Source organism: Felis catus, chromosome B2, assembly GCF_018350175.1.
Source record: "Felis catus isolate Fca126 chromosome B2, F.catus_Fca126_mat1.0, whole genome shotgun sequence".
Taxonomy (NCBI): Eukaryota; Metazoa; Chordata; class Mammalia; order Carnivora; family Felidae; genus Felis; species Felis catus.
In genome coordinates, this window is record NC_058372.1 from 67,074,815 (window position 1) to 67,101,339 (window position 26,525).

Here is a 26,525-nt window from a genome sequence, read left to right on the forward strand (position 1 = left end):
TAGAGGTGTTTATCTACTGGGAAGTGTATGACCAAGGTCATTAATATGACTTCAGAAATGACTATTAATTAGGACCATCCTCTTCACTTAGAGACATCTCATTTAACACAATGTGTTCAGCAATCATTGGGAAAATGTAAATGTTATTAATTTAAGTATATTTTTGCCAAAATAATATTTTAAAGAAACCTTTTGTATATGTCATACCATCTGAGTGAGGCCTATAACCTTATTAAATATTCCAGCTCCCTCTCAATTTGTACTCTGAATTCACCTTTATTCTACTTTACCTTTTATTTTATTTTATTTTATTTTTTTTACCACTTACCACTTTCTAATAGAAAGCATAACGTACTTATTTAGTCTGTCTTCTCTGGAATGTGAGGGCTGTAACCTTGGTCCTTTTTCCCCCTCTAATTATTAATGTATCTCAAACTTTTAGAATAATGTGTGGCATTTAACACCTGCTCAATAATTGATTTTCAGTAAAAAACACTGGAACTTCAGGTATGCTTCATTCAATTATGGGAAACATCCCTGTAATATCTAGTTGCTGTCCAAAAGCATAGAATGTACAATATCAAGAGTGAACTCTAATGTAAATGATGGACTTTGAATGACAATGACGTGTCAATGTAGGTTCATCAATTGTGACAAATGTGCCACTCTGGTGGGAGGGTGTTGATAGTCAGGGAAGCTATGCATGTGTGGGGGCAGGGGGTCACAGTCAATTTTGCTGTGAACATTAAACTGCTCTAAAAAAAATAAAGTCTACTGAAAAAAAAAAAGTCACACAAATCCAAATAGCAGGGCATTTGACCAGATACCCGACCAGTACTCCACAATACTGCCCAGGTGATCAAAAGTAAGGAAAGTCTGAAAAACTGTTACAGTCAAAAAAGCCTAAGGGGAAATTATGACTAAATGTAATGTGATATCCTAGATGAAGTCCCAGAACAGAAAAAGAACACTAAGTATAAACTAAAGAAATCTAAATAAAATATGGACTTTAGTTAATAAGAATGAATCAATATTCGTTCTTAATTATAACAAATGTAGCATACTAATTAATGTAAGATGTTAATATGAAATATTAATAATAGGAAACGCATGAGGAGTCTATTGGAATTCTCTTCCAGTTTTCTGTAGATCTAAAACTATTCTAAAAAAAAAAAAGTTTATTTAAAAAAATCTAATTTTCCAAACCAGTCCCAGTTATCAACCAATCAACTAAATTTGAGTTAACTTCTGTCTGAAAATGTCTACTTTTATCTTTCCTTTTAAATAATTGTGTTAGTTTTCAACCTCAAGGCAAGTATCTTAATTGTGAATTTGAATTCCAGAACAGCTGGGTAAGAAGGTTGGGTGTGGGCAGGTCAATGGAGGGGGGGTGGGGAGGATGGAAAAGGCTCATAGCCTTGCCTAAGACTGGTGACCTAGATGGAATTGGGTGCTGCCACCTTCAGCGTTTCTTACTGTTTGCTTGGCTTTGCCCATATGAGACCCTCCCTCCAGAGCACTGCATTTTTTGGAGGCAATCCAAGGATGAAATCAGTGAGGGCAAGAATAAGAATTCTCATTACTCTAGCAGTCAGAACATTTACACAAATGACAAGATCCCAAATTTTTAACACCAAATTTAATCCTAAGGAGATATATAGAAGCAGAGAAGAACAGGAGGTCCTACCAAGACTTTCATCGATATTTCTAATTGTCCCTTTATTTGCTGCCAGATGGTTCTTAAATCCTCCTCGTCCTCCCTTCTCCAGGACAATGTAATAGTAAGACTGGTAAGTGAAGGTACAGCTTTTCTAAAGTGGAAGAAATGCTTTGGGAAAAGGAGTGGCCAGAAAACAGAGCAAGGGTGGTGACAGAATGCGAGATGAGCTACATAATTTGTGGGGTCCACCACAAAATAAAAAATGCAGGGCCCTTCTTAAAAAATGATTAAGAATTTTAAGGTCATCATAGCAGAACACTAAACCCAGGGCAGGGCCCTGTGCTCCTGCATGGATCACACACGCCCATAAAGCCAGCCCTGCCTGAATGCTTTCAACCAAGATATTTCAGGGGCAAGTGAGTTTTAGGGAAGACTGCCTAAGGGGAGGACTTGAAAATTGATTCCCTTACTATTTTGAGTATTCATTCCTCCCACAGATGGCTGCGTATCCCCTAGAGGTTTATGAATCTTAGCTGGCAAACATGGTTTTAAACAGGTTTTAAAACCAGTTTTAACCCAGTCCAAGGTTTCCAACTAACTAAATCCTCTGTTAGGTTCATGCTTGAATGACACATTGAGAGTGTTTGTCCAGTAGAAATTTTTGAAATCAAAATTACTTTGAGAAAATATTACTGTAGTTCTTTTTGTCTTAATTACTTCCTAACGTCAAAAAACTGAAAAAAGATTATTTTAGTTTATTTCGCTACTGGGGGAAACACTATGGAGATTCCTCAAAAACTTACAAATAGAAATACCATATGATCTAGTAATTGCATTATTGGGTATTTACCCAAAGAAAACAAAAACACTGATTTGAGAAGATCTATGTCCCTCTATGTTTGTTGCAGCATTATTCACAATAGCTAAGATGTGGAAGCAACCCAAGTATCCACTGATAGATGAACGGATAAAGAAGATGTGGTATGTATATTATATATGTATATATAATATACGTATGTAGAATATATGCAGTGTAATATTACTCAGACATAAACGAGTAAGATCTTGCCATTTCTGACAACATGGATGTATCTAGAGGATATGATGCTAAGTCAGACAGAGAAAGACAAATACCATGATTTCACTTATGTGTGGAATCTAAAAAAACTGATCAACCAAAAAAAGCAGAAACGGACCCTTCGATGCAGAGAACAACTGGTGGCAGCCAGAGAGGAGGGCGGTGGGGGAGATGGGCAAAATGGTTGAAGGGGAGGGTGAGGTATAGGCTTCCAGGTACGGAATGCATAAGCCATGGGATGAAAGGTACAGCATAGGGAATATAGTCAATGTGTTCGAACAGCATTGTATGGTGACAATAGCTCCACTTGTGGTGAGCACAGCATAACTTACAGAGTCGTTGAATCACTTTGTTGTACACCTGAAACTAATGTAAGCTGTGTGTCAATTATACTTCACTTTTTAAAAAGAGATTATTTAGTTTGTATTTTGAGTTATTTCTGTTGACTACGTGGAAAAGTTATAGCTCTGGGCAGCCCAGCATGCATTCCTTACTTTATATCTATGAAATCTACAAGATAGGAAGGCCAACTAAATCCTAGCAGATAACAAAGACAATGGAAGAGAAATAGACCTTGAGAAATCCTATGAATATGGTACACATGCAATGAAGGCCTTTAAATTTATGACCCTTGTTAAAAACCTTCAACATTAAAAACTGATTTAAAAGTCGGGTGTTTGAAATATAAAAGAAAAAAAAAGTAGAACTAAACAACTAAGTAAAAGTAGGGCTATATGAGAGTGAGGTCATGGAATAAAACTGCGATTCCAAATGGTCACTTTGACTGTGACCCAGGTTTGTTAAAAGAGGGGCGGATGGCTCCTGATGATTCACAGGACGCTGTTCTGCAAGCTGCTATCTGAGAGGGTGTCTCTAAGACACATTAAACAACAGACATTGGGTGTACATTGAGTAGTTGCTACCCTCCAATCTCTGGGGCTTCCTATAGTTTGTGCAAATTAAGTTTATTCTGTTGGTCTCAATAAGTACTCCATTAAGTTCATTTGAATAAAAGAAGCATAGGTTGGAGACTTTGTGTGTTTAGTGCTTCAAATCTTAGAACCCCAAAGGATCATGCACTAAACATCTTATCTGAGCTTCTTCTCGGGGTGCCTGGGTGGCTCAGTCAGCTAAGCATTGGACATTGGCTCATGTCACAATCTCAAGGTTTGTGAGTTCGAGCCCCTTATAGGCTTTGTGCTGACAGTTCATAGCCTGGAGCCTGTCTCCCTCTCTCTCTGTCCCTACCCTGCTTGTGCTGTGTCTCTCTCTCTCAAAAATAAACATTAAAATTTTTTAAAAATAAAATGGGCTTCTCTTTTTCATTATGCATAGGGGCACTTGTACCCCAGTGTTTATAGCAGCACTCTCAACAATAGCCAAATTGTGGAAAAAGCCTAAATGTCCATCAACTGATGAATGGATAAAGAAATTGTGGTTTATATACACAATGGAGAACTACGTGGCAATGAGAAAGAATGAAATATGGCCTTTTGTAGCAACGTGGATGGAACTGGAGAGTGTGATGCTAAGTGAAATAAGCCATACAGAGAAAGACAGATACCATATGGTTTCACTCTTATGTGGATCCTGAGAAACTTAACAGAAACTCATGGGGGAGGGGAAGGAAAAAAAAATGAGGTTAGAGTGGGAGACAGCCAAAGCATAAGAGACTCTTAAAAACTGAGAACAAACTGAGGGTTGATGGGGGGTGGGAGGGAGGGGAGGGGAGGAGATGGTCATTGAAGAGGACATCTTTTGGGATGAGCACTGGGTGTTGTATGGAAACCAATTTGACAATAAATTTCATATATTAAAAAAAATTAAATAAATAAAATAAATAAATAAAAATCATTATGACCATGATTTTTTCTGGCCTTAGGATGTATATTTTGTCTGAATAATATTAGAGGTGGCCTCATTTGTTTAGGCCAATTTAGTATCCTAAATTGCTTAGTGAAGCTATTTTGACACAAAGAATTCAGAAGGCATCATATAGATGGGAAATATGCCAACTTTCCCTTCTTCCTATTTTACTAATGAGTATATTTAGGCTCAAAAAGCTTATTTAATTTATAAATAGTTGGTCAATACAATGAAAATTTATTTAACATAAAAACAATGTATTAAAGCAGAACCTAGAGGTTCCATTTTGGACTCTGTTATGCTGTCAGTTGATGACTTTCCAGTAAGAAAACAGGGTCAAAGCTTTATATTTGTTTTATATAAAGATTAACATTTGGGATGATTTGAAAAGAGGTATCACTGGGGTTGTTAAAAATCCTCTTATTCTGTTAGCTGCTTCTGTCTAGAATACTCCACATGTGCCCATCCCTTGCTCACTTTTTTTCTGGCCTTTAGAAGTTTCCATGGGCTCCCAGTGCAAGATGCTGAAGGCAGCTGAGGTGAGAGCCGGAGGACCAGAGTGGAAGCTTCCAGGAAAGATGATTAGTTATAGAAAGTATAGTTGACCCAAATTCCTCACATTCCGAAAGTTACAACAAATATATTCCTTGGATACTGGCATCTCATCAATGTCACCAGCAAGCTAATAAACTTCAAAAATGGTCTTCAATTACGCTAGGCTTCGTCAGAAGAATCTGTAACTGAAAAGTTCCTTCCCTCTCAAATGTATTCTTGAATTAAAATTTTTCTTTTCTTAACCTCTTTCTTTCACACACAGACTGCAAGTAACCCAGACGGTTGAATAAGCTTGTGTATCGAAAGCAAAATATTGACCCCAAACACCATTGGTTTTCATAAATATTTTTCACATCTCAAATCAACTGAAAAATGCAAGAGAGAGAGAGAGAGAGAGAGACTCACAGAGGAAGGCCCATGACTGACCACAAAGCAAAGAGACCCTGAGTCTCTCAGTCCCTTCTTGGCCAACCAGACCTGCTCCCAGTGACACTTTCTTTCACTGTTGACTCTACTCTTGGTTCCTGATGGGAGGGTTTCATGCCACTTTCCTTTTAATCTGCTCACCATTTCTCACTTAGACTTGGCAGTCAGGAATTGGCTTGCTTGGATGCCAAGGACAGAGGCAAGCCCATCATTTGGAACCCAAGTAGAAATGTGAAAAGAGAGGCTTGAGTTAACCTCAGGTCACTCCAAATGTATCCCTTTCAGACATAAAAAGGCCCCTTGTTGGGGAGAAAGGGAAACAATTAGAGCATAATGATGTCCTCTAAAATGTAACATGTACTGGAAAGTGATTTTATAAATGACCTACCTTTCACCGCAAACAGAACTCCCTCTTTGACATCCCTCTTTGACCATCTCAAGGAGGTCAGAAAGAATTGTTGCTTTTTGATATAAACATAATAACATTTTATTTTCACTGTTTTCTTTTTCAAATGAGTGTATATAAAACCTTATAAAATATAAAGAAAAGGCGCATTTTCTATATCTTTCCCATCGTTGTAATAGTATAAAACTTTGATTTTCATTCAAACAACTTTAATTATTTCTTTTTCTTAAGAAGTTATTCATCTGGAAACAGATTTCATTTAAAAACTTCTGTCTCAAGGGAGCTATGCTACCAGAGTAAACAAAGAGAAGTAAAAAGCTCTGCCTTGGAATTTCCTAGTTTATTTCTTCTCACATTATTTCTCTTTGTCCTGCTCAAACTTATGGGCTTCCTGAAATCCAAAACACAGGCTTGTTTTGAAAGGAAATTGATACAGAGGAAAGAAATCCTGAAGAATTGAAAATGACTTTATTCAGATATTTCTTTTTTGTGTCAAACTACCAACAATACATCAGAAGTAGACACAAGTATCAACCATTAATGGGTGAGCAAATAAAATTGTCATTGTTTATGTTGTTATAGAAGTACAAAGGTTTCTGTGTATTTTTTGCACAATAACACAGTTAACATCTATATAGTTCTCTGCAATTTACAAAGATTTTTCAGACCCCACATCTCATCTGAGCCTTGTAGCAAATGCTTCTTTTGGGCTAGTGTTTCTCTTAGGATATATATATATATTTTTTCTGATTAATACTTTGTTTATTATTAAGCCTAAGAAGAACAGACTATTTAATAGTGACAGAAAAAAGTTATTTTACCCAATATTGTGTGCTCGCTCAAGAAGCCAGAACTACTTTTTGTTTGTTTGTTTTTAAATTTATTTATTTATTTTTAGAGAAAGAGAGAGAGGGAGAAAGCGCACATGTGCACACGATTGGGGGAGGGGCAGAGAGTGCTGTCAGCCCAGAACCCTACTCAGGAACTCAGGAGCTGCAAGATCATGACCTGAGCCAAAACTAAGAGTCGTCTGCTTAACCAACTGAGCCACCCAGGTGCCCCTTGTTTGTTTATTTTTGGAGAAATGTGCAATGGTGTAAGAAAACTTTTGGGAACCATGACCATGGCTAAACCTTTTAGTAAGAATTCTTTTAACTTTCATTACTTAAAAATAATCAGATTTCTAGATTCTGATAATGTGGAGTCAATTAAAGTATCTGAGTGCATTTGTAGGGTATTTTTCTCTTTTTGCATTATCTTGCTAAAAGCAAAGTTCTGTGAGTAATTAGCTCCTAAAGAGTTAAGCAGATGATATTTAGTAAGATGATAACTGTTCCAGCTTTATAGACAAATCATTTGTGGTAAACATGGTGCTTATCAAGCAATGGTTACTTTAATAATTTTTCTAGATTTGCTCCATTGAAATAAGTGCATAGCAGATGCGTTAGGCCTTCTCTTTTCCACGCCTTTACTCTTCCCATTTTGTCCAAGTTCCTGAGGTATTCTTAACTAGGTAAGAAATTCATTCACATTCTCAACTCTGACTTCCATGGGCCTCCTGTGTCTCTTTCATCTGTATGTCATATTAATCTACTGTAGTTTCATTAATGTAGACATAAATAAAATCTGTATTAATAAATAAAATCTCTGAAGTTTTATGAACAATTATAATATTTTAAATAGCCTACAATGCATGTTATATCATTAATGTCAACCTTATGAGTATTTGTATCTTCATTTTCTCCATTTTATTATTTATTTATTTGAGAGAGAGAGGGAAAAAAAGCACAAGTGGGTAAGGGGCAGAGAGAGAGAGAGAGAAAGAGAGAGAGAGAACTTCAAGCAGGCTCCACGCTCAGTACAGAGCCTGACATGGTGCTAGATCCCTTGACCCTGGGATCACGACCTGAACTGAAATCGAGAGTCAGATGTTCAACTGACTGAACCCTCAGGTGCTCTATTTAATTTTTTTCATCATAATAAGCATACTCTTTAATCCCTATTTCCTTGCCCCTTATTTCTCCCATCCCTCCACCTACCTCCTCTCTAGTAATCATTAGTTTTTTCTTTATAGTTAAGAGTCCGTTTCTTGGTTTGTCTCTTTTTTTTTCCTTTGTTCTTTTGTTTCTTAAATTCTACATATAAGATCATATGATATTTATCTTTCTCTGACTGACTGCTTAGCAGCATACTCTGTAGCTCTATCCATGTTGTTGAAAATGGCAAGATTTCATTCTTTTTTTGTAGCTAAATAATATTTCTTAAGACATATTTTTATTGAAAAATTTCTATTATTCCATTTTGATTTTACCCCTTTATACCTTACTATGATAACTTAATTTTCACTTTCTTTTAAAATTTTAATTAGCTTATCAACCAAATTACCACTTATTAAACACTTGTATGTATAAATTACATGATATAGTCTCAACATAATGTACATGTAAAATGTATGTGAAGTAAAATGTACATGATATAGTCTCAATATAAAGGAATCTGTGTTCTATTTGTATAAGGAAGAAAAAGTAAGTGTTATAAAATCATGGCCCATTTAAGTAAAACCTATGATGCTCATATAGTGAATGTAAAACACTTTAAGTACCACATATAAATGAATTTATCAAATGAATGGTTAAGAAGAGATTCCAATCTGATTGCTCTCAGGCCAATAATGTACAATACACATATTTGATAATTTATATTTATAAGGGCCAACACTTACAAATTAGAAATTTTCACACTGACATCACAAAATTCTTTTAAAAATAAGAACTCATGGCAACATTGGGCCCACATTCCCATGTGGCACACACGAGTGGGTCAGAAAGGAATCACCTCTATTTAGATGAAACACATTTGTGCAACAGTGAGGCTCCATGTAAGGGGGCACCTTGTTACATCCAGCCTATCTCATTCATCATGATCTTGGCCTCTGTATGCAGCTAAGTTTGTAACCTCTGTGTTAAAATGATAACTTCTGTTGGACTACTGTGGAAGAGAGAGATACCACAGACTTGGGTTCTGAGGTCCTGAAGATAAGGAGTCATCAGTTTCAGGGAATAGACAATAGGATGACATGAACAAAAGCCCAAAGACAAGTAAGCAGAAGGTGTGTGTCCTGAGAAATAGGTAATCTAGTTGGCTGGGTCACTGTATTAACTGTAGCACCCAAAGATTCTTGAGGAGGACAGTGATCCTGGCATTCTCTTTTATCTAACTAACCTGTCCCCTACATCATTACAAGGTGACTATTTCACACTCAGGCCTTGCTTTTCCTGCTAGTCTAACATCCCAAGTAGTAATCTTCAGTGATTTCCACTCAATGTGATTAATCTGCAGCAGACATGATCTCCTTGGCATGGCTGATGGCTGGTGGTGAGAGCCACCACTAGAGTAATATGCACGGGCACCATAGGGGATAAATAGGGAAGAATACCTTTCCATATGGCTGCTGTCATCTGATAAATAGCTGTCAAACACTGCTGTTCTGAAGTTCAAAAAGTCTGTTTCAGGCTTGTACTAAAGTTGAGAGCATTATCACTTAAATATCCGAGTTTTTATTTGTTTAAAGAATGTATTGGGATTATATAGCAGGAAAAATAGAATATATGACAGAAATTTTTAAGTCAGCTTTACTGTTTATACTTTCCAGAAAGATTTTTGTTTGTTTTGTTTTGTTTTGCTGGCTTAGTCCATTTTTCCTGAAACTGAAGGATTGCTGTGAGTAAAGAAAAGCAAAATATAAAAGGACTATTCCTTTTACAAGGAGTGGTTTTGTAAAATGAAACATGTGAAAACACAACAAAAAAAGACCTATGAAGTTACCGATTGCTATTAATTTTTCCCCAAATACTTAATGATGTCAATCTGTAAAAATGAATTGCTTCACTTTCGAGGTAATTCAGTTGCAGTGTGTGTAAGTTCAGTGAATACGATGTCTGTATTATTAACATTAGTCTTTGTGGAAAAAAGTTTAGTGTGCACTTTGGAATGTCCTGCATCTCTCCCCTTTGAAATTTCATCTGGTCCCAATTACCATCTGCTCCTGATTTGATTCAGGGGCAGAGGACGGGCTGAGCTTCTGTGCTCCAGCTGAAGCAGACACATTTCATTAGGCCTCGTTCTGGTGGTGTTCTTTATATATCAGCTAAAGTTTGCAGAAAACTTTATATAGACTCAGCAACTGTATGAAGTTCTGTTAAAAATACGTAGAGCTGCATTTACATAATGTATTCTTGCCTTCTTAGCTGTCAAAGTCACTCAAAGCTGTCATGTGACATTTTCGCTAGTGAAATAAGTAAGTAGAAGTTTCTGCCGTAGCTCTTACTTTATATTATTTTATTTTTTTCTTTCCACATCAGAATCCTTATCATAAGGCAACAGAATTGATTCATTTGGAATAGACTGGACCCTCCTAGGGTCCCTTTGAAATCCCTATTCAGTTCAGTTCATCTAATATGTAAAGATTGTTGCTATGTGCCAGGCATGGGGATGAACACTGGCTAGAGCAGGGAATGTGATTGACAGAACCCTTTCTTTCCCTAAGTTTCCAGGCTTTTGGAGAAGACACACATTGACTATGAAGAGCTACAAACCAACCCAGTCTTTATAGTTCAAAAGAGTTGTTTTTTCGCTGCTTGCCACTATCCTGTACCCACAGTGTCCTTGAGTGCTGGTCAAAACAAAACTGGGTGTGATCTGCCCTGGTCGTGTTCACCACAAGCATTGAGATGTGGCATGTGGATGCTCCCCAGGCAACAACTCTGGTTCCAAGTCTTCTTTTTCCATCCAGGCAAAAAACCATCCATTCATCTAAGGCAACCACGGCCTGCAGGCCAAAACTGGCTTACGGCCTGTCTTTGCATGGTCCACCAACTGACGATGATTTTATGTGTTTAAATGGTTGAAAGCAAGTCAAGAGAAGAATAATTCATGGCACACAAAAATAAAATTTCAGTGCCCATAAATAAAGTTATATTAGAATAAAGTCATGCTTATTGATTTCCACATTGTCTATGCTACATAACAGAGTTGAGTGGTTACAACAGAAACTGTAATGGTCCATAAAACCAAAGATATTTACTGTCTGACCCTGTACAGGGAAGGTTGCTGACTCCTGATCGAAGGGGCCATATAATGTCTTTTCTGATTTTTCCCACCCATCTATTCACTATGTAATGCAGACCAGGTGAGGTCATCTCCTTTTCTATCCTTCTAGTTCTTGAATTTTCCCTCCAGCAACTGCATACAACCCAACCTTACAAAAACTCCATAACTCATTTTTCTAAATAAGGAGAAAAGATTGGCCCCTAGCGAGCCAGACCCCCCCCCCCCCTGTGAATTTGATCTGAGTTTTTTTGAGCCTCATAGCATGATACATTTCATACATCTACAGTTAGGGTGTTTCAATTTTAAGGACAAAAACTGCATTCTTCTAAGTAGCTTTTCCATGCTACTATTTTGAATAGGTTGACTTCATAATATATTTTAATAAGACATTTTGGCTTCTTAATTTTCTAAAATCATCAGGAGTTAAGTTACATAATTTTATTTATTTTTTATTATTTTTTATTAAAATTTTTTTATTCTTTGTTTGTTTTTGATAGAGAGACAGTGAGACAGAGTGTGAGTGGGGGAGGAACAGAGGGAGAGGGAGACACAGAATCCGAAGCAGAATCCAAGCCCTGAGCTGTCAGCACAGAGCCCGACGTGGGCTTAAACTCATGAACTGGAAGATCATGACCTGAGTCAAAGTCAGATGCTTAACCGATGAAGCCACTCAGGCGCCCCAAGTTACATAATTTTAAATACATTTGGCTACCAGCTTTATTTTACCATAGTTCTCTTCTAAAGTTTCTAAGAATTTGTCTCATCAGGAATTGTTGGATAGGTGATATGTTCTCCAAATGGCAAAGTCTGACCAGTATAGCTGGTTATTACTATGCACTGACTGAAAGTACTCAGCATATGACAGTGATAATTGATCCAAGGGAGTGGATTATATTATTTAGGATAAATTCCTTTATTTTTCACATTTATCTCCATAAAATATGCAAGACTTATCATAACTGATATTTTCATTTTAATATTTTCCTCACACAGATAATCATGGCAACATTTTCTTATAATCTCACATGCCTCTAAAATTTAGCTTACTTTAACGTATAAAATATAAAAATATAAAATATAAAAATAAAACATATAAAATATAAAAATAAAATATAAAAATATAAAAATATAAAATAAAAAATGAGTGCAAAATACATTCATCTTGTTCTCGTAATCCTAAATAAGATTGCAGCGAGTTAAATGCATTTAAAATATTTGTATTAGATTCTTATTTCTGACAAATAATGTTTGATCATGAAATAATACAGTTTGGGGCCAAGAAAAAATTATTACATTTAACCTAATTCTTTGAGAACTATCCAAATGCTTTCACTACCTTTCAAAGACACTTTTCCAATTGGTAATATTAAATGCAATTTGTGTCTTTATTTAAATAATATGTGTGAGCAACAGGCACCTAATATTTGGCTTACGAGGAAAGGGGAAAAAAAGCTATAAAAATTGCTCCTGAAAAGATGAAAGAAGTGAAGTTACAGGTCTTGGTAACTTTCAGAGTATAGATGGTCAGCAGAGGCTAGATAAAACAGAAGCAGAACCCGTCCCGCGAATATTGCTCATGGTTAAAAAAAACGGAAATGATAGGCTTAATTTCTGACAAGGATCTTAAAGAACTAATAATCCATGCTAAAAGGTAGAGCTTTTCTGGTCGGTGTTTCTGCCAGGGAGGTGTTGAGACTGAAATGGATGGTGAAAGTGGCAGTCTGGCCTCACTCTGTGGGATAGACAACCTCTTCTTGGCTGAGCAGAATTGATGTTGACACGTCACAGAGATGGAAACTGAAACCCAGGCATTTATTTGCTTTTCCCAGAGGCTGTGGTTAATCAGTATCTGAACCTGGACCTCAGGGATCTTCTTCTGCTCAGCCTGGGACCAGACCAAGAGGATATACGGCACAGTGCTTTTGACCATCTTGACCAGAACCACAAAGAATTGGAAATTTCTCAGGAATGGATGTTCTCTACTGATTTCCAAACCTTAGGTATGTCCTTTTAGGTAAGTGTTAGGAAAAATACGATGCCTCTAACAGAAGTTTCCAAGCCACAAAAACTATGTAGAACTGAGACAATGCTTGACCTTGTGCCCACCTAATTTGTGAAATAGTATTGTTGCCTACTTTTTTTATTATGCAGCTTTAAAGAAGAACATGTCTCCTTTGCCCTCATATGTCTAAGGAACTTTAGTATACGAGTTCTCTAGAATAGAATGAGAGGCAAAACATCAAAAGTTTAACTAGTTTCTTGAAATATTTAGTAATCGTACCAAGTAAGTGACAACGCTGGCCAGCTGCAGTATTCAACATCTATTTGCCTTTTCCTAATATACTTGAGCATTATTGTTCTGAAGCAAGACATTGAGTCTACAGTTAATTTTAGGTGACTATAAGTTGATTCCTCAGACATTTATTGCGTGCCTGCTCTACCTCAGATCCATGCTAAGCATCAGTGTGAATGAATTATGAATTACTCACAACCTCTGTTTCCAAAAGCTTGTAATCTAGTGGAGGAAACAAATTTCTAAGTAAATTAACTCAGTATTATATAATACAGGCTAACTGAGAAGCACCAGGAGTTATGGGAGAGATACTTAGTTGACTTAGTCCCGATAAGAATGCTCCAGGAAGGAAGAGCTACCATAGTTATAAGTTACACTAAGAATAAACTTTATTCAGGACATATTAGCCTGAGCAAACCCTTAAAGATTGAGATTGCATAATATATACATTCTATAGTATACAGAAAAAATATGGGGAGAGAAGGATGAGGCTGAGGAGGGAGGTCAGGGTTAGGTCACAAAGGGATTATTCTCTACCTCACTAAGAAACTCCTCACTAAAAAAGAGAGGAAGAAGAGAAAGTTTGAGGATGTGTGGATGAAAAGAAAAAAGAAATCATCATAGTTCCACAGGGATAGCAACCAATATTCATTTTGTGAAATATTTCCTTTCTGTCTTTATTTTTCATACATTTTTTACATAAGTTAACACTACATTTAAAATGATTTATATTTCTTTTTGTTTAACAAAAGCATCATTTCTTGCAAAAAGCATTACTTCATAATATTAAAAATTATTTTTAAATAAACTTTCAATAACTGCATAAGCACAGTTACTGAATAATAACTGCATAGGATGGATTTAACATAGTTTTCTTAGTATTGCATGCCTATGTAATAAAACACTCTTCTGGAAATTGATGAGAACTTCTTGCAAAGGCAGTGTCTATTAACTACATATGACAACTGAATAAATGCCACCTAAATATTTGGTTAGATTGAAGTACTTATAAAATGTTCTACAAGGAATGAGATCAGTATTTCTTAGAAATGAGTAGTCAGGGGCACCGGGGTGGCTTGGTGGGTTAAGCATCCCACTCTTGATTTTGGTGCATGTCATGATCTCACAATCTTTGAGATCGAGCCCCCAGTCCAGCTCAGTGTGGAGCTCGGAGCCTGCTTGGGATTCTCTCTCTGCTCCTCCCCCACTCATTCTCCCTCTCTGTCTCTCTCTCTCTTTCTCTCCCTCTCTCTTAAAATATATAAATTAAAAAACAACAACAACAAAAAAGAGAAACAAGTAGTTCACAGGAGTCAGTCAACTACATCTTTTTTTTTTTAATTTTTTTTTCAACGTTTATTTATTTTTTTGGGACAGAGAGAGACAGAGCATGAACGGGGGAGGGGCAGAGAGAGAGGGAGACACAGAATCGGAAACAGGCTCCAGGCTCTGAGCCATCAGCCCAGAGCCTGACGCGGGGCTCGAACTCACGGACCGCGAGATCGTGACCTGGCTGAAGTCGGACGCTTAACTGACTTCGCCACCCAGGCACCCCGACATCTTTTTTTTTTTAATAATTTTGTTTGTTTGTTTGTTTTAGAGAGAGAGAAAGAGTGCAAGTGGGGGAGAGGAGCAGTGAGAAACAGAGAATCTTAAGCAGGCTCCCCACTTTGCACAGAGCCCCACCCTGAGATCATGACCTGAGCCAAAATCAAGAGTCAGACACTGAACTGACTGAACAACCCAGGAACCCCTCAATCAACTACATATTTGGATAAAAATATAAAAAGTCTTCTTCTTGTTTTATTTATTTTTTTAAATTTTTTTTAATGTTTATTTATTTTTGAGACAGAGAGGAACAGAGCATGAATGGGGGAGGTTCAGAGAGAGAGGGGGACACAGAATCTGAAGCAGGCTCCAGGCTCCAAGCTGTCAGCACAGAGCCCGAGGCGGGGCTTGAACCCACAAACTGTGAGATCATGACCTGAACCGAAGTTGGATGTTTAACCGACTGAGCCACCCAGGCGCCCCCCTCTTGTTTTATTTAAAGGATCTAATTTTGGGGGCACCTGAGTGGCTCAGTCAGTTAAGCGTACAACTCTTGATTACAGCTCTTGATAAGGGTCGTGAGTTCAAGCTCCATGCTGGGTGTGGTACCTGCTTAAGATTCTCTCCCTCTGCCCCTCCTCTGCTCACACTCTGTCTTTCTCTCTCTCTCTCTCTTAAAAAAGAAAATAAAGGGGTGGGAGCTCCTGGGTGGCTCAGTCTGTTAAGTGTCCAACTTCAGCTCAGGTCATGATCTCACAGTCCATGGGTTCAAGCCCTGCATCAGGCTCTGTGCTGACAGCTCAGAGACTGGAGCCTGCTTCGGATTCTGTGTCTCCCTCTCTCTCTCTGCCCCTCCTCTGCTCACACTCTGTCTCTCTCTGTCTCAAAAATAAACATTAAAAAAAAAAATCTAACTTCGTCATTTGTACTAACATAGTAAGAACATTATATTATTTTCTAGTTAGAATATGGACTTGGAATTAAAAGAGATATATATTCACGAACAAAAATGGTGAGATTTGGCATTAACCTTTTCCTTTTTTCTCTAATGATAACGGTTCAGAGGAATAAAATCTGCAGATTAAAACAACAATAACAACAACGACAACAACAACTTAATTTCACTGGAGCTCAACTTGGGCAAATCCACACTGTCAATCACATGGATGAAATGTAGGCCAAGCTGCCTAGTGTTTTTCAAAATAGACAACAAATGAAATACAAGAAGCGAATATGACCAAGTATTTATAATTCTCACTTCTTGGTTGGCATAGTCAAGAATTATTAAATATGCAGACAATATTTCCATTATTTTGGGGTTTCTTCTCTTTTTTTCCATCTTCTCAACAGGGAATTTCGGTGTACATTTTTGCCCTTGGCTTCATCTCTTGGTAGCTCATGAAAAATGATACGTAGGTGGTTTACACTCAATGCCAGAATCAACGCTCTTTCTGTTCTGAAAAGCTGAGAATTTGAAAGCATTTTTCCTTCTCATAAGGATTTACTCAAGTATTTATATATCCTGTAATAGTTGGCGTCAGTAATCTTATTCCTTCACATTTTTGGATACTTTTATTTAGACTAACATGATTCACAACCAAAGAAGCAAACTACCAATGAATACAACTTACTTTCAATTATTTTTCTTCACATCGCTGTGGAAGTTGCATTTGAACATATTTATTTCATGCATATGTCCTATTTTCTATTTTCTGCAAGTGGAAATTCCAGTAGTTCAAGAGGAATACGGTGATATATTTAGAACTGCTTAATATTTCACCGACTGATGAAATATTGACCCAGTGCAAACAAAGAACATTCTTTTTATACAAAATATTGGTTCACCCTATTTTTGGACTTAGTAACGTAGACCTTTAAGATTTGGAGGAGGGGAGTTGAATCAGTTGTTACAAGCAGACACTTTGGGTATGTGTTATGCAAAAAGGACAGAAAAAAATTCTAGCTGCTCAAAGGTATAGGAGTAGAGCTATGCCATAAACCTGGTGTTTCTACAGATGTCACTCAATTTTAAGCATTATATAATTAACAGATTTTTCTGAGAAATAAAAGAAGCTAAGATTTTCAATAATTCCTTTGTTGGTAAGCAATATTTTCTGAGCACAAAATTAGTACACATGCCATAACAAAAATTAAAGTGTATTTATGGGGGAACAGGAGAAAGTATTTGAAATGATACCCTCGTAGGTAACTTGAATATAAACACTCTGCAGGATCAGGGCACATCCTTGCAAAGTGGCAAACCACTTGCATTCTTAGCTAAAAAATGGCTGCTGGAAATGAGCAGTAGGCTTTAAAATCTGTGAATCAAGCGTCTGAAGAAGACCCAACACAGAATTCTACAACATAGCACTTAAATTTTGCACAAATTGTACCGTTTTTCATTAGATTATGTATTGCCAACGTTGATAGTCCTCAAAATCTGGGAACATACATTAGCCATCTACACTGATCTACCCCATGCATGTATGGCTCATAGAAGGAAATTCTAGGAGCCACGGATGTGTCTAAAGTCAGAAAATGGGGAAAGTTTTGGGAAGGTACCTTTTGGTTGAACCCTTGGCATAAGGTAGTTCTCTGATGCTTTCTGGTTACCTGGTGATAGTAACATATCAAGTACAAACATTAAATGTTCATTATTGTTTAAGCCTCCTTTGTGTTAATATGATGATGTTGAAGGCCGCAGTGCTTGCAACATTGTACGCATGTTTACAAGAGCCATCATTAGACTATGGCCTGGGCTCAGTGCCAATGGATCCTCCCCATTCTGGCAAAAAAGAAAAAAAAAACCCACATTGAACCCTGTGTGAGGAAAATTTCAATTTCTTGCTTGACTAAGTTAGATTCTGATTCATAATCTGAGTGTTCTGGTCTTTTAAGGAATAAAGCCTACATCCCTCTTTCAGTCAATATTATATGAACATCATCATGAAGACGTATTTATTAAAGGGAAAAGTTTTTTTTTTTTTTAATTTTTTGATGTTTATTTGAGAAAGAGAGAGAGAGAGAGACAGAGCGTGAGCAGGGGAGGGGCAGAGAGAGAGGGAGACACAGAATGTGAAACAGGCTCCTGGCTCTGAGCTATCGGCACAGAGCCCGATGTGGGACTTGAGCTCATGAGCCCTGAGATCATGACCTGAGCTGAAGTCGGACACTCAACCGACTGAACCACCCAGGTGCCACAAAAGTTAATTATTTTTGAAAAGTCCTGGCAGATCTACCCTAATAAAATGCGTGTTGGAGCACAAATGTCAGCACTATCTGGTGTTCCCTTGATGAATAATGGAATGTGTGATGAGACATAGTTGACTTTACACTGCCAAGAAAAGTGGAGTTTGACTCTCAGACCCAAGTCCAATGCAAACAGGTGACTCTTCTTTTTAGGCTATTAGGGCATGATGGGAAATTGCCTCCCATACCATCAAAGCACAATCAGCAGCGGTGTCTCAGTCAGAGGGCAGCACTGCTCTGCTTTCTCAGGCTGCTGGTTATGGAGCTAACCTATGCTCAGAAATCTGTTTTCAATTATTTTATGTTTCAAGAAAAACAAAGTGCCCTTCATCCAAACCAAAGGGAAGTCGCAAGCCTGCGGCACAAAGCTGAAAATGGCCAATTGAATTAACATGCTTTTTGTACATGTGAGTAGAAGATATCCTGACAGGTAGCTACATAAATATAGGGGCCATTTAAGATAGTATTTTAACATGATTAGGAAAAGCAAAGTACCCATAATGTGGGCAGGGGCCTGTGTGCAAAAGCACCTTTGAATACCAACGACATGTACAGCTTTGAAGGAAGGAAATAAGAAGCTTGCATGGTGTTTGGACCATAAAAACACTCAAATAGCTGCAGAACAAATTAATGTATAAGAGAATATGAAATATGAACTGTGTATAATACTATGGAACTCATTTTTAAAAATGTTTTATTTTATTTATTTTTAAGAGAGAGTGGGGGAGAGACAGAGAGAGGAGACACAGAATCTGAAGCAGGCTCCAGGCTCTGAGCTGTCAGCCCAAAGGCCGACATGTGGCTCGAACTTATAGACCGCGAGATCATGACCTGAGCCGAAGTCGAACGCTTAATCAACTGACTGAACCACCCAGGCACCCTGGAACTCATTTTTTTACATTTGTGTGTATATGTATTTCTTTTTTAAAACAAAATAGTTTGTATTGTAACAGTAATGACTGTGTGTAGCAAAAATTCACACAGAAAGATGCAAAGATTTCTCCCCCTACCTGCCTCCATTCCTATCTCTCATTCTCTAGGGTTGCTACAAAAAAAAATTTTTTAACAAACTACATCATATGTTGTGTACTATTTTGCATACTTTTTTTCCACCTAATAGGTTTTTTTTTAATTTTTTAATGTTTTTTTTTTAAACTTATTTTTGAGGCAGAGGGAGACAGAGCATAAAAGGAGGAGGGGCTGAGAGAGAGACAAAGACACAGAATCTGAAGCAGGCTCCAGGCTCTGAGCTGTCAGCACAGAGCCCAAAGTGGGGCTAGAACTCGTGAACCATGAAATCATGACCTGAGCCGAAACTGGATGCTTAATTGAGCCACCCAGGCGCCCCTCCACTTAATAGAAGATCTTTCTACATTTACCCACACTGCCACCCTTACTTGTATATCCCCATTTCATTCTTTTAAATTTGATGCTAAATATTAAGCATGACTAAATAGTAATTAGTTTCCAGTTCCCAGCTGATAGGCATTAGGATTGCTTCCAGTTATTTTTTTTTAAATTATTACAAATAATGATGCAATGAACATCCCTGTGCATATATTTTTGTGCAATTATTTCAGACTATACGTGGAACAAATTACTAGAATTGAAATAGATGAGTCAAAGGAATATACATTTTTAAAATTCCAGCGGGTACTGCTACACTGTTATTCCACCATAAGTTTATGAAAATGATTGCTTCTCCACATCTTTTTTGAACTGGCCAGCAACAAACTTTGATCTTAACTAATTGGATAAATGAAAAATACTAATTCATTATTATCTTTGAATTTGAATTTCTATTATAATTTTTCAGGTTGAGCATTTTATATTTATTGACAAACTGTTTTACTTTTTCAGTGAATTGCCCAGCAATGATATTTTTAAAAGATATCAGATCACAATCTGTGCTGTATGTGTGATAAGATGCTATTAAGTGAGGGAAAAATCACCTTCAAAATCAAGGTGGACCTACTCCCCTCTTTCCTTTGTACAAATATTGTGCATTATTTTTTTTTAATTTTTTTTTTCAACGTTTATTTATTTTTGGGACAGAGAGAGACAGAGCATGAACGGGGGAGGGACAGAGAGAGAGGGAGACACAGAATCGGAAACAGGCTCCAGGCTCTGAGCCATCAGCTCAGAGCCTGACATGGGGCTCAAACTCACGGACTGCGAGATCGTGACCTGGCTGAAGTCGGACGCTTAACCGACTGCGCCACCCAGGCGCCCCAAAATATTGTGCATTATTAAAGCCAGTTGTAGGGAGCTGTCTCTGAAAGCTACCAAGAAGTAGAAGTAGAAGGTTTCTCCACAGCCAACTACAATGGACTATGGAAAAAAGAACCTTATACTCACCGGATGTATCTTTGGTCTTTATTATCCCAAAAAGATGAAATTCCTGAAATAACATTGTACATTCAATGTGGTGTATGTTTTTTATTTTGTTTGTTTATTAACTTTTAGTTATTGAGTGTTTATCATGCACAAAACCATCAGTATAGGTTCGAGAAAGGCAAGTAACAAATAAGACAATAAATCAGGCATAAGCCTTCCTCTTAAGGCATTTATAGTGTTTTTGAGAACAAAGAGGGAAGGAAAATGAATACAGTAATAGGTTACGGATGTTACTTGAGTACTAATGACTTTGAACTTCACGTGGGACAACAGGAAATGAGTACTGTTAAGTGACAAGATTCAAACTACTTTTTAATCAAATTTAAGCAAACTATTCTGAAAGCAATGAGATGAAGAGAGGAGAGGAAACAGAGGCAGAGAAACTAATTAGGAGGCTATACCTTTTACAAGTGACAGATGATAAAGATCAAGACCACCACAGTGGCCGTGGAAATGGCAAGGGGGGAACTACAAGTGGGGATGCTAAGGGGAGCAAAATTCTCAGAAGCAGAGTCAGGATGGGGTAGAATCATCAAAACCAAAGAAGGATGAGTCCCAAGTAGGAGGGGTCATCAAGAATGTAGAATGCTCCTGTCTGTGGCCATACCACTCATTCCGAGCCCCATCTCCTCTGATCTCAGGAGCTAAGCAGCGTCGGGCCTGGTTAGTACTTGGATGGAAGAATGTAAAATGTTTCAGACTAATGGAGTCCTCATCATAGCCCATCTTTATTCATCCCAGTGGAAATGAGAACATACCATTATTATCTTCATCTAATTAGTAAATACTTACTGCACTTCTGCTATATCAGACACAGTACTGTGTGCTAAATAAATGATAAAATGGCACATAACTGATAAAATGGTGAGCAAACTCAGTAAGGTCCTTACTTTCGTGTCGCTTAAAACTTACCCAGAGAGAGCATTAAACAAAAGCAATCACGATTCCTCCATTTTGCTCTGGGGGAGCCACTTCTCTGCCATTGTTACATCCTTTGCTTTGGGTAAAACTAACTCTTCCCCAGCTCGAAAATGGTGTATTTGATCTAAGACCAGACCCGTGGGTGGGTATACCTTTTTCTCTGGTCACAGTGATCCATGGTGGTCAATCCTAGCTGCTGAGATTTCACTCCAGGTGTTTTATTTCAGCTCTCAGAGAAGCAGACTGTCTGCCCTACGTGATGGAACCTGGAAGTGTGAGCTCCTGGAGCCGTGGCAGCCAGCTTGCAACCATGAGGTCAACCTTGTCTGTGATTTGAACAATAATTTTCTACAACAAGCAGAAGGCAGAGCCAAGAGTCACAGAGAAAAACCATGTCCTGATGATATCATTTGAGTCTGGTCAAGCTCTGACCGAAGCTAGATTTATTCCTGAACTTCTGGGTTAGGTGAGGCAATAAATTCTATTTTGGTACAAACCAGTTTGGTTTGGATTTTCATTCACTTGTAATCAAAAGAAGTGTAACCATTACAACTCAGCTCTTTAAAAATGTCCTGTTCTTTTTTCTCCAGACGGCAAAAAATTTTGAAATTACTTTTCTCTGAACATTTTATTGCAAAACTATGCTGTATTACAAAATTTTAAGCATTTGAAATTTAAGAAGAATGGTATTTCCTTGGAAATAATTAAATGACTATCTATGGAAAGTTATAGTATCCTCCAGTCTGTTTTAAATTACGGTATAAAGTTCACAGCTGTATGTTCTTCAGTTACCAGCACTCAGAGAAGTCTGCTATTTAGGCCATTACAAACCTACATTTCTTTCTTTTTTTTTTTCTTTTGAGATAGCCAGAATGTTACTGAGCAATTTCTTTACTGAAAAATAATTGAAGTTTGCTATTTATTTCTAGGTAAAAATATTTTTAAAAGTTAAACAGCTCTTGTTTTCAGAACTTCTTATTTTAGTGGAGGAGGTGAACATAGAAACCACTAAATGTGCTAAAATCATTGCATATGTTGCCTTGATCTTTACCTTTACATTCTAAGCATTGTTCATTGGAATGCCCTCGGAAACAATGACCACACCGCTTGAATATTTGAAGGCATTTTTTTCACACTATGTATGGTCATCATCCAAAATCAGCTTGGAAATGCTGTATTATACATAATCAGACTTTCAGATGTAAGTAAATACAGTGATGCCCTCCTAACCTAGAGTTTCCCTCCCATGCAGTTATAACTTACTTGCGTTCGTTTTTGGAGCAACCACAGGATAGCACTTAGCTGTAGAAAGGGAATGTAACTTTGTGGAGTTTTTTCCTTTTTGTTTTTTCCTCCTAGTGAAGATCTGAAAGAGGAAGAAAATTAAAATAATCACCCAAACTTCCCCTAACCCAATTTTTAACATACCATCTAAGTTTGAGGATAAAAATACTACCCTTTCTAACGACCTCACAAGCTCATCAGGAAGAACAAACAAATAATTTTAGTGAAAGTGGCTTGTCCATTTTCAAGAGCTGTACAATGTTGGTCACACTTCCAATTTAGGATTCCTAGAAGCAATGTGTGGTCACGGCCAGTTGGGCAGGCTACGCATTGCAAAGGTGTCACAACATATCATGTAGATTTCTATATCTGTGTCAATAGTTTTCTGGAAAACGACAATAAAGAGAGTCTTCTGATAAATTCTCAGTGTTATGACGATGTTCCAACAGGAAGGGTTGCCTTTTTAAAATTCTAACACAAAGAAACTTTGTATTATAATTGGGGAAGCATTGTCCTGGCCTCTTATTCTCCCTTTCTTCAGTCCAATGTTTACACTTTAGTCTGAAAATTGCTGCTAAAATGCAAATTACATAGCTTTATTGCTCTGCCAAAACACCTACAGTGACTCTTCAAAGGCCTTCACAACAATGTCCTAATTTCTAAAATTGGCAAGTTTGAGGCCCCTTCCCAGCTTGGTCCCATATCTCTGAGCCTCTTGCCGGGCCCTCCCATGCTCCAGTGTGAGGAGATACCTACAGTTCTCTGAACAGCATATGCTTTTTTGCCTCTAAGCATGAGGAAATACTCCTTCTGCCTGAAATGTCTTTCTACTCCTTCTTTCTTATAGGCAGCTTAGAGGTCACATTAAATGTCACTTCCTCCGGGAAGTCTTCTCTGAGCTGCCCCTATTCTATAGGGATCTATGTCTGTTCCCATGTTGTCTCTTGTAGCGACCTTGTTAGTCATTCACCTGCCTCAAGCAGAATATGAGCAACTGGAGAAGAGAGTGTGTGCCATTGACCATTGTGCCTGGCACAGATTAGCCCTCACATGTATTTGCTGAATGACATGGGATCTGGCTTCTAGTGATGGTTGTGCTGCTTATTTGCTGTGTGACCTTGAGCAAGTCACTTAATCTTTCTCAATCTTACTCTCCTGCTAGAAAAATAGAAGTCCGACCATAGAATAATGTCTGGGGAAGAAGTGGAATTAATGTAACTCTGTGTGTCAGCCACACTAAGGCAAAAAAATCTATAAAATACAAAAAATAAGTAAGAGTATATTGCATTGATAACAAAGAGAAGTTTGAATTAGCCAATTCGTAAAAAAGCATATTTAGAATTGGAAATATGCCATATGCTTTGCTCACCTAAATTCAGAATCTTCTCTCTTTGCTGCTAAAATGGAACAGAAAAGGAGGGACATTTTGATGGTTGAGGCTCAAACACTTATGAAGTATGTGTGTGTGTGTGTGTGTGTGTGTGTGTGTGCATTCATTTCCTCGTTAACATTAAATTTCCCTGACTGGCTTTGAGTTTTCTAACAAAAGATCATGGTAATGGAAATGCTTGGCAAATGAAATTCAGCTATTTTACAGTGGTTTAACATTTTCCAAATGCCAAATGTAATGGGTGTTTGATGTCGAACATAATTCATTGGATCTTTATTTCATTTTCACTACAAATTTATGGATTAAGCTTCAGGGTAAATGGCTTCAACACACAATCGGTAACTATCCTAGGACTGCAGAAGAGAGCTCTACAATTGTCTCATTAATTTGAAAGTCAGTACGCAGGCCTCAAGTGGCAACCCCTCCTGGGCAACAGTGCCTTAGTCATCCTGACTGTGGGCAGAGCCAAGGAGCATTAGAATCTGGGTAGAAGTAGCAAAAAAGGAAAGGGGCTAGTGGAGCTGGAAAATGTGGTAGGAAGGAAAGAAGTGAGTCACAGAGAGCAGCTGTTGAAAGATGTTAAAACCCACAGTGCCTCAAGGTTGAACAGAACAAACAGCGTGCACATAACCAGTGTTGATCCACATTTTGTAATACATTTCTTCTGATACCTATAGGACACGGATGCTTTTGCAATCCCTGCCAATTTTGATGTGTTACTCTGGAGGGGGATTCCCAGAGGAATCCATTGTCTTCTGCGTAGTCCCACTTTTCAAGGTTTTGCTAAGCTTTCTTTTCTGTAGATTATATTATAAAAACAACCTTTTCCCCAAATTAAAAATTAGAGTATCACATTGAATATGACTTTCAACGTATGCTCTTTCTACCACTTTGAGATGACAGTATGGTCCTTAAGGGGGATGTGGCTCTCAAATTTAGAATCATGGATTTGTTGGGTGTTGAAGAAGCAACAAGTACCATAGAGAATGACAACCAGACTACATATGGTTTAGAATTATTTCCCTTGAATCAATGAGAAGTTCATCTCATATGAGGTGAACAGAAATCCACTAGCAAGCACTGGGTGGTCATACATATTTGCAAAGTTGAATTCGGAACTAAAAGTATCAGTTGTTTTATATGTGACAGCAACAGTCATGCATCTGCTATAGTGCAGAGAAAAGAACATATTTTATTACCATCTCACACTTTATAGAGTCACACAAACAAGCAGCTGCCATATATTTAAGTTGAATAAATCAGTGGTTTGTAAAGACCTGTCAGTGAACCAGTGCCAGACTGGCTAGAGAAGACTCACCCAAGGAGCTTGTTGTAAATAAATCCACCTGCACCTCTCCCCAGTCCACCTGAATTTGAATCTTTGTTGGGGGCAGTCCAGGAATATTTATTTTATAACGGCTTTGCTGGTAATTCATGTGACCAGGTTTTGAAACTGCTGGAATAAATCATATTTCATATGTTAGTCGCTGTGCAACCATCTCTCTCCTCACCATGATATTGTGTGTAAGTAATACTCTTTTCTGGAAAAAGAACTGAAAAGTTTGATAATGGCAATTCTCTGAAGAAAGTAAGTGTTAATGGATGATGAAGCACAGTATCATCAATTGTCTATCCTTGGCAGATTAAACACTTTTTACTTTGGGAATCTTAATTCCCCTCTTGGCTGAGTCATGAAATTGGAATCTTCCCGAAGTGCAGGTACATTAGTAGACTTTTACTCATTTTCTGGAATGAAATGGAAAAGTCTGTATCCATTCACACCAGAAAAAAAAATGTTCTCTTTAAATCAACATGTCTTAACCTTTCAAAACAGGCCACACTTTATTACTGCACGACAAGAAGCAATCTAAAGAAGTTGTGTGACTTAGGATAGCTCCGTATGTTGTCAGTGGTTCACCCAAGTACCCGTGGTTTTGGAAATACAGTGCAAATCAATTGTAGCAAATACAAGAAGTGGGGATTTGAAGGTGACACTGTTACTGACTTTCTTGGAATCAGGATAGTGAGATTTGGAGAGAAGTTGAAATGTCAGACTGTTTTTCTGTGTCAGAAAAACCCTCTTATACTGGACGTTTTATAAATGTATGTGGAAATTATTGGAAACAATCTTTAGCAAGGGTTACCTTTCATTTACTTCATGAGACTGTGAGTTTTACCAGAAAGATCATTCATTCACCCAGCCAACAAACCTATACTGAGTGTCGACTGTGGACCAAGTGTCCTCATTAGCCTGAGTACACAACCAGAAAAGTTCACATTTAATGAAGTCTGACCTTCCCATTAAAAAGAATTATTTATAAAACCTGAGTAGAACTAAAGCAC

At 37.6% G+C, this 26,525-nt stretch overlaps 1 long non-coding RNA gene across 5 annotated transcripts in view; it reads left to right on the plus strand.

Moving 5' to 3' along the window:
- The window catches only part of LOC111560482, a 471,269-nt gene extending 449,032 nt beyond the window's left edge, over positions 1-22,237 (plus strand). For 3 of the 5 annotated variants that reach the window (XR_006597918.1, XR_006597917.1, XR_002742325.2), the window contains 2 exons: positions 12,930-13,114; positions 21,736-22,237. This is a non-coding gene — a long non-coding RNA (uncharacterized LOC111560482). Of the gene's footprint in view, positions 1-2,583; positions 2,642-10,273; positions 10,289-12,929; positions 13,115-21,735 lie in introns of those variants that run through there. The other 2 variants (XR_006597919.1, XR_006597920.1) reach the window with 2 other exon arrangements.
- Positions 22,238-26,525: the final 4,288 nt, after the last annotated feature.